Raw genomic sequence first — 10,000 nt, forward strand, 5'->3', positions numbered from 1 at the left:
CAAAATGAGTACCATATTGTTAGGTATTTGAAGATGCTCGGACTATTTCTCCTTATATCAGGGTTTTTTGTTGTCTTTGATTTTCGAAATGTTTGCACAATTATTATTGCCTGGGAAATTGAAGTTTGAAATTTTCTGTTGAATTCTTCTTTGGTGTTACAGTCATAGTATGGATTTTAATTAATATTCATTTCATGTGTGACTGAATGATACTTTTGCTTTCCAATGATGTAACACAGTATTCATTGCAATGATTTAAAAAAAATGCAATAAACTTATATCTGTATCATTCAAGGCACTGCAGAGGATTTAAATTATGAAAACATATCTGTGCCATACTATCACAAGTAGAACAATCTTGTCAGCAAAAACCGTGGAGGCTCTTTGGAGGGCCAGTGGTTTGTGGATTCTTATATCAAGACAAATAAACCCAAGATTCAACACACGTGAATCTGTATGCCCTTGTATTGCTTGATTGTCTCAGATATGCTGTTTTTTTTAAATTTCAGACCTGTTATAGTTGACATTGCGACACAAACTGAGACTTCACCTCGGCAATTCGTCTTCAATAGCTATGTTGACCCACAAAGCATTTTTACTGGTAAAATCTATAAAATTTGTATCCATTTTGATAGGGTGCAGAAGGAGTAACAGAAACAGTTCTGGTCATGAGAATTTTGGTTGTGCAGATAAATTGGAGAAGTTAGAACTGCTCTCCTTCTGGAAGAGAAGTTTGAGATGAAATTTGATAGACGTATTCCGAATCATAAGCAATCTGTTCCACACAACAGACTTGAGGAAAATTATAAGTCATTGTATAAAAGGGACGGTGAGCAACATGGACACAAACTTAGTTTAGTAATAGGAAACAGAGAGCAATGATCAATGAATATTTTTCAGGCTGGAGGAAGTTTATAGTGGAGTTCCCCAGAGGTTGGTATTGCGACCCTTGCTTTTCCTGATACAGCAAATGTTTTATAAACCAGCGCATCTGGAACCGTGTGCCAGTTTGACCAAATACTCTGGTTGATCAAGAGGTTCACATAATCAATGTAAAAGCCCACATTAAGTAATAGGAATGTAATGCCGGGAGTATACACGTCACTGTTATACCTTATTTACAGCATAAATCACTTAAACAATAATGCAACTTTGCCTTAAATAAAACTTACCAGTCGATAATCTTCTCACTCGCAACCCTAACTGACTAACTGGACATCGCAGAAATTGCGATAATGTAGTAAACTTCCAGTATTTGAGGTATATAATTGTTGTCGATTTATCAAGAGTGCCAGTTCATAAGGTGCTGGTTAAAAAAAGGTTTGCTGTATATATTAATGTTCTGGATTGTGGTGTGCAGGCGACACTTTCAAAGTTTGCAGATGACACTAAATTCAGACACAAACTATGAGGAGGTCAGTGTAGAACTCCAAAAGGACATTAACAAGTTAACGGAGTATGTGGATAAGTAGCCAATGAGGTTCAATACCGAGAAGTGTGAGGCGATGAACTTTATTCAGAAAAACATTGAAAGACAATATAAAACAGTGGGTACCCGTGATAAATCGGTGAAGGAGCAGAGAGACTGTGTTGTCCATGTGCACAGATCATCAAAGGTGGCAGGACAGGTAGAGAGACCATTTAATAAAAATGCAGTCTCCTTGGCTTTATTGATATGGGCCTAGAGTACAAGAGCAAGGAAGTGATGTTGAACTAGTACAAGACCTCATTCAACCTCACCTGGAGTATTGTGTACAGTTGTGGGCACCAGCCACATTGTAAGGAAGGTGCGAATGCATTAGAAAGAGTGCAGAGGTGATTTACCAGAATGGTTCCAAGAATGAGACACTTCAGGTAAAAGGACATATTTACAAAGTTGGTGCTGTTCTTCTTGAAGAGAAGAAGGCTGAAAGGAGATTTGATAGATGTTTTCAAAATCATGAGTGGGCTAGATAGAGTAGATAGGCTGAAGCTATTTCTGCTTGTAAAGGAAAAGAAATGAGTGGGCATTGATTTAAAATAATGTGCAATTGAAGCAGTGGTGACGTGAGAACAAACTTTTTTACACAAAGTGTAGTTAAGGTATAGAATGCACTGTCTGAAAATGTTATGGATGCAGGTTTAATTGAGGCATTCAAGAGGGCATTGGATAATTATTTGAATAGAAATGGTGTTCAGAGACGTGGGGGGGAAAGGCAGGAGATTGGCACTGGACAATAGAACTAGTGTAGACATGATAGACTGAACAGCCTCCTTCTGCACCATAACACTTGTGTGGTTCTGTGGAAAGTTTAGATGAAGAGAAAATTACGGAAGGATTATGAACCAAAGGCTATAGTTTTAAGATAATTGGGAAAAGAAGGCAGTGGTCGATTGAGGAAATATTGTAATGCATTGTCTGAGCCTATGGTGAAGGCAGAGTCTAATTGAGGCTTACAAAGAGTATTTGGATAATTATCTGCAAAGGAAAGATTTTCAGGGCTCTGGGGAGGCAAAAAAAGTAGCATCAGGTGAATTGCTCCTTCAGAGGGCCTGCACTGACATACCAGACTGAATGGCATTCTCTGTGCAATCATTTCACAATTTGATTCTGTTATTAAAAGCTTCATATAGCACTGCAGATTGCCTTTGAAGTGTTAACAATGTGTGTAAAAGACAGGGATACAATGGAAAGACAGGTTTAAGAAAATATTCCGAAGCTTAATGCCTGAACAGCCATGCACAGCTGCCAATTTGAGCAAAGGAGTACCAAAAGAGCACTGAAAGAGCTGTCTAGCTAGCTAAGAATGATATTCTGGAGATTTCACCGGCTGTGTCATTCAGAACATTGGAAGCGGCTGAAGAAGGAGCAGCTCTTAAAGATTCTAAACTTCAGGAATTAAAGTATCAGAAGATGTTCAGCACCATTTGCAATACCTCAGATACTGAGGCAGTCTATGTTCAAATGCAACAAGACCTGGACAATATCCAGGCTTGGGCTGAAAAGTGGCAAGTAACATTCATGCCACACAAATGCCAGGCAATGGCAATCTCCAATAAGACAGAATCTAACCACCGCCCCTTGATATTCATTGGCATTGCCATCACTGAATTCCCCCACTATCAACATGTGGGGGGCTACCATTGACCAGAAATTCAACTGGACTTAGCACATAAATGCAGTGGCTATAAGAGCAAGTCACAAGCTATGAATACTGCAACAAGTAACTTACCTACTGAATGCCCAAAATTCTGTCCACTATCTACAGGGCACAAGTCAGGAGAGTAATAGTGTACTGCCCACTAGCCTGGATGAGTACAGCTCCAAAAATACTCAAGAAGCTTGACACCATCCGAGACAAAGCAGCCTGATTGATTGGCACTACATCCACTCCCTACACCACCAATGCTCAACGCCAGGAGTGTGTACTATCTACAAAATACATTCTGGAAATTTACTAAAGATCCATATTCAACACCATCCAAATTCATAACCACTTCCCTCTAGAAAGACAAGGGCAGCGGATACATGGGTACATCACCACCTGCAAGTTTCACATGGACTGCAGCAGTTCAAGAAGGCAGCTCACCACCACCTTCTCGAGGGCAACTAGGGATAGGAAATAAATGCTGGCCAGCCTGTGATGCCCATGTCTAACAAGTGAATTTTGACAAAAAAGGCTGTGGCCAGTATCCTGTGGGGAACTGTGAGAATGCACAAAATCAAAATATTGCTTTTAAACTTGTATCCAGCAGCTATAATTTCCTTTTGGGTGCTGTCTGTTTTGTCTTGCTGCTTTAAACTGTGCTGGATATCAAGTTAACCGTATTTGAGATGTACGTCAGATATTTATGTATTTGTGGTTTGCATGTCTTAAAAATTCATCAAGATCTTTACATTAATAGTTGCATTTTTGATCAATGTCACTGCTAGGTGGAGCACTATCTGTGCCTATATAAAATTGGTACCAGTTCATAATTCATTTGGACGCATCATAGTTGCACGATGGCAATGGAGGGCAGGTAGTCTTAGCTATCTTCTATGTCTAATTCCTAACCCGTTTCTCCCCACATGCAAATGAAAGTGGCTCTTGAACCAATGGTTCTGCCGCAGGACCTGCCACAGAACCATATTTCATGCTTCATTATCCCATTAGGATTTTGTTAGTTTTCATCTTGTGAGTAAGCTAGCATCAAATCTCTGCAATCTTCACGAATAAGAAAGCAAAAATTCTCCTCTAATTTAGTTTTTGTCTTTATTCTTTCATGGAATGTAGCCCTCACAAGAAAGGTCAGCATTTGGCCATCACTAATTGTTCTTGAACTGAGTGACTTTCTCAGCTATTTCAGGAAGTGGCTAAGAATTAAACACATTTCTGTGGACCTGAAGGCATATGTAGGCCATATCAGGTGACAGCAGCAGTAGATTTTCTTCTCAGGCCATTAATAAACCAGTGATAGTTGTCATGGTCATAATTCTTGGTTTTTTATTGAATTTAAATGTAATTTGCTACTCTTGTGTGATTTTGAACCCATGTCCCCAGAGCACCACCTTGTTCCCTGGCCAACATCTCTGTCTCAGGCTTGTTGCACTGCTCCAGCAAAGCTCAGTGCAAACTGGAAGGACAGCACCTCATTTTCCATTTTCAAACTCTACACCCTTCTGGACTCAGTATCGAGTTCAAAAACTACAGAGGTTGAACTTCTCCAATGTCCTTACTCCGACTCCCACACTCTAGACCTTGTTATCATGTAGTCTGCTATTACACACAACCCATTGTTAGACACTAACAGTCCCCATTATTAGCTATTCATCCTCCTAGCCTGACTGTTATCCACTCCTTTGTCTGTCCAACTGGCCTTCTTTCTCTTTGGGCTCTATCTCCACTTATTATTTACTCCTTACCCCCTCCCCCGACCCTATCTTCTACATAAAACTGATATTTCCCTAGCTACCATCAGTTCTGCGGAAGGGTCACTGGACCTGTAACATTAACTCTGATTCCTTTTCACAGAAGCAGCCAGACCTGCTGAGCTTTTCCAGCAATTTCTGCTTTTGTTTCTGATTTCCAGCATCTACAGTTCTTTCAGTTCTCTTTTCCCCCAGAGCATTAGCTTGTCTTTAGATTATTAGCACCATGCCACTGTCTTCCCTTTTATTCGAGTGTTGTTGATCTACACTGGCTACATCAATTTCTACATCAAAAGAGTACAGATGTGTGCACTGAGATTAATCTTAGGCCCTCAATATCAGTTGTGTATGACAATGCTGTTCATGTCACAAAGCTTGAAACTTTACAGACAAGCAGTGTTAATATTTATTCTAAATTTGGAAAAACCCTCAAGCAGTCTGCCCAATGTCTGAGTTGGTTACTCCCAACATCCATGAAAAATCAAGGCAAATCAGAAGTTTGATTAATTTCAACTGCATTAGACACAGGGTGGAAAAAATACTGATGTAGCCCTATTTCTTATATAGTTTAAGTCCTCAATGAAGTAATTAAATATAGTGAACACCACTTTTGAGCTGCTGAATTTATTTTTGTTACTATATGATTTTTACATTGTTGCACATTTTTAAATTACTTACCCTATACACAAGTTTACAATGCAAGTCAGTTATACTGCAGTTCAACCTTCAAACTGCAAACATAAATTAAAAAAAACATATTTATTACTATTATTCTAGTTATCATTGTTATAATGTACAGTTGAAACAGTTATTGAAATCCTTCCCAACACAATGCTTCCTTTTGATGCCTTGTAGTGTCTATCTATCCCCTATTCTATTACTGTTTAAGAGTTAGGATCTTGTGAATAGGTGAGCCTCCTCATTTTGTACAAATTTACGTGAGACTGTGTTTTATGATTGCTGCCTCCTGGTATAACTCAAAAGTCGGAAGTAACTTTATTCCACTTTTCTTCTGGGAATATGATTGAGGCTTCCAAAATATCTGTTTCACATGCTTATTTGATCACCTGTGCTGATTCCTCATTGCCTCTACCCATTTCAGTCTAAAGTCTCTGAGTTGGTACCTAGGACAGAAGAATAAAGTGCAACAGCAAGAGATTGAGACAGAGGACTATTCAGTCAGTTTGAAGCAGTACTGGTGGGGAATTTATTGACACTCTAAATTGTGTGTTTTGAGGTGTTATGAGGATAAAAGAGCTTCCATAGTCAGCCTTCTACTTATGATTATCTTCCTGTTCCTCCAAATACTCTTTTGCTATGGTTAATTTGCACGAAAGAATGGCAGAAGGCCAAAATGTGTGAGCATGACCGCTCATGATTCAGGTAATATTTAAAGAAGATGCAAGGTTGTAGCTGTGTGGTACTTCAGAGATCTGCCAGGAGGACTATGTAGATGCTTAATTATTACTTGGGCATTGACAAGATGTTGTCAATCTTGCCATCTGCCACCACAATAACTCGGTGAATTCCTCTAACCTGTCCAGCCTGTCCTACAAGGGAATGTGAGGTTTTAAAAGGGAAGTGCCTAAACTGCTGATGTGTCTTTGTGGCATTGCAAACTATCTGATAAACAACTAAATAAATAAGGATAAGACTGGCATTCAGGAATCTGTGCCAAGTGGCATGGGAGACGTAGAGAAAGTGGTGGTGATATTTTGGTAATATGGTGGGGAAAAGATTTTTTTAGTCTTGTGAAAAGGAAACTGCATGGGATAGGGAGTTGGAAGCACCCCTCACTAGAGTTCAACATAATAAGTTGGTACTTTACATTGTTGCGTTAGATGCTGGAGTTTCTTGAATGTGTACAATAGACAAGAAAGATGGGAAAAGTGGTTGAAATGCTACTTTGCCAGCCCTGTCTTGCAAAATTGTTTTTCGGTTATTGGAATGCGGGATTTCAGTCCTCCTTCCCTCCACTATTGCATGTATGACAGGTAAGCTTGGCAGAATCAGTACCTCCTACCTTCACTCTTCTTGACTAGAGCCTGATGGTTTGTATCACTGAAGTTCTGTAACATTTTAGATCGAGTCCAATTCTGCTGCTATCTAGGCATAGATTGCATCTGAGTGCTTATAATAGTACTCAAATATAATTATGATATTTCAAGGCATCAGCTGGCAATGGAAGCAGAACTATCAGGTTTGGACTCCGATCGCAATAAAACGGTAGATCTCAGGCACCCTGAGGGTAGGGGTGAGAAATGAGGAGCAAGAAGATCGCAGGAGTCATGCCCTCACCATTGAACCTACTGACCAAAATGGAACTGTATACGACCATATAGCTCAACCTGCTCTGCCATTCTATGTGATCATGACTGACTTTTGGCTTCAACTTCACATTGCCACTTGCTGTCCATATCCTTTGATTTCCTGGGACATGAATGATCTGTCCTTCTCTGTTTTTTAAAATATTCAACAGTAGAGTATCCGTAACCCTCTCGGCAGAGAATTCTTAAGTTTCACAACCTTTTGAATGAAGGAGTTTATACTGCTCTGACTGTATTTCGTCAGCCCTTACCCTCAGATTGGTCTCCCCTGTTTCAGATTCTCTCATCAGGAGATTACTGAGAATGTTGCAGAAATCTGCACCTCTCCTCGGTGGTTTGTTTCAGAAATTTATGACCCCATTGCTGAAGATCTTCTACCATGAGCAATAGTCTCAACAGTCAGAGTGTCCTTAAACCCTTTCACTTCTAGCTCCTTCCAAGGATCACCTAGGCACCCTGGTGGCATTTCAAGAACAGCAGCTTCAGTGCATTTTGCTGGTTACTAATGCTTGATTTGCCAGCACTGGATAGTACCTTTAGTTAACATTAGATACAGCCTCACAGCACAGAGGGCAGTTGTTTTTTTTTTCAGTATTGTTAGACTCCCCCCAAGTATAGGATATCACTTATTGCACCCATGTGGCCATCAAGGTGCCTTTTGAGATTCATCAGTAGAAGGATATGCACTCCCTCACCCATTCAATAAGTCCACAACCACAAGAGTTTCCTCCTTTCCTGACAGCTACTACAATTCTTGTATGCAGTCCAGACTGACACTGCTCTTCATTCCACCGCTCAAAAATTGCAGAAAGATCCTACAGGATAAGTGTATCCCTTAAGAATTAGCCACACACAATTTCACCAGAGCTCCAGGCAAAGGAATGCAGATGTTGTAACCAGTGCTACCCACTCACTAGGACAATTATTGTGCATGCCAGGAGGTTTCTGAAAATGAGTCTTTGGTGCCTTAGTCTGATGGCAACTTTGGTGTCAACATCCAACTCAATCCTTAAGGGCCTTGCTCATTATGGTGGTCGAATGTCAAGGTCTCCATACCTTGGACTTCCAAAGAAAATGTGAACCTTGAGCAGAGTAATGCCCTGGAACAAGACAGCTCATTAGAGGAAGAAGATGGGAAAGGAGAATGCAAGAGGAATCTGAGGAAGAGAATGCTGTATAATGATATTCTTTGGCTGCATGAGGAAATGGTTGAACGCAACATGTAGTGCAAAATCTTGTCAGAAAGCTATGATAGCAGAGATATTTTATTTAAAGAATGATGTGACTAGCCCCTCTCACGCATGATGTAGGGTATAGCATGGAACTCACTCTGAGTTGTTTCTACTGTCACAGCTGTTGAAAACATATCTGTATAATTTACTTTCTTACTGTCAAATAAGGAAGCACATTTGACCAGTCCCTTTCTTCATACTTTACGTAGTTCTTAGAAATGAAAGCAGTGCACAGTTATGGGTAGCAGTCATGCCAGTGACCTACTCCAGTGCTTCAAGTGTCTTGGGTATATATCAGGATGAATAGACAATTGGCTAATAGACAGGAAGCATGTTGTAGGCATAAGCAGAGCATTTTCAAGTTGACAGTCTATGACTAATGCTGTGAAGCATGAATCAGTGCTAGGATCTTTGCTATTTGCAATCTATAATACTGATTTAGATGAGACAGCAAGTAATTATGTTTACTGACAGTAAAAAGTTAACTGGATATATAAGGTGTGAGGAGGACACAGCAGCTGCAGAGCAATATTGATATGTTAAGCAAATGAACAACATAATGGCAAATAGAGTCTAACATAGTTTCTGTATTCATTCATGGGATGTTGCTGTTGTTGGCTAAATCAACATTTATTGCCCGTCCCTAATTGCGCCTATGAGGATGGTATTGAGCCACATTTCTGAACTGCTGTAGACTATGGGATGTACACCCAATGTGCCATTAGCAAGGGAGTTCCCGGAACTTGACCCAGGGGTGGAGAAGGAGCAGTATTACAGATCCAAGTTAAGATGTTGTTTTGCTTGGAATGGATCTCACAGATGGTGGTGTTCCCATGCAATTGCTGTGCTTGTCTTTCTAGGTGCTAGAGGTCATGGGTTTGGAATGTGCAATTGGCATAACCTTGGTGAGTTGTGGCAGTGTATTTTGTAGATGTCACTGCTGCCACTGTGTGTCAGTGGAGAAAGGATTGAAGGTAGAAGGTAGTGGATGAGATTCCAGTCAAGTCACCTGCCTTGACCTGGATAGTGTCAAGTTTCTGGAGTATTGTTGGAGCTGCACTTATCTAGGCAAGTGGAGTATATTCCATCATAATTCTGCCTTCTACATATTAGACAGGGATTGGAGAGTCAGGAGGTGAGGTATTCATCATGGAATTCCTAGCCTCTGACCTCTTGTAGCCACAAAATTTATATGGCCAATCCAGTGTCAGTGGTAGCCCTAAGGATGTTAATAGTGGCGGTTTCAGCAAATGTCATTGATTGTCAAGGGGTGATGGTTAGATTGTTGGAGAAGGCCATAGCCTGACAAATGTGCCACAAATGTTACATCTTACTTATCATCTTAAACCTGGATATTATCTAGGTCTTGCTGCAAATGAACACTAGCTGCTTCAGTATCTGAGGAGTTGCAAATGATTCTGTACAGTGTGCATGAATCTGTGGACATACCCATTTCTTACCTCATAATGAATGAAAGTTATAAATGAAGCAGCTGGAGATCGTTTGCTCAAGGAAGCCACTCTGAGGAACTCCTGCAGTGATGTCCATGG

The 10,000-nt window shown here is 40.3% G+C and overlaps 1 protein-coding gene across 1 annotated transcript in view; it reads left to right on the forward strand.

Moving 5' to 3' along the window:
* fam172a (family with sequence similarity 172 member A) overlaps positions 1–10,000 on the forward strand; it is a 176,581-nt gene that overhangs the window by 125,776 nt on the left and 40,805 nt on the right. The window lies entirely within an intron of this gene.

Source organism: Rhincodon typus, chromosome 3 (genome assembly GCF_021869965.1).
Source record: "Rhincodon typus isolate 14 chromosome 3, sRhiTyp1.1, whole genome shotgun sequence".
In the NCBI taxonomy this organism is placed as follows: Eukaryota; Metazoa; Chordata; class Chondrichthyes; order Orectolobiformes; family Rhincodontidae; genus Rhincodon; species Rhincodon typus.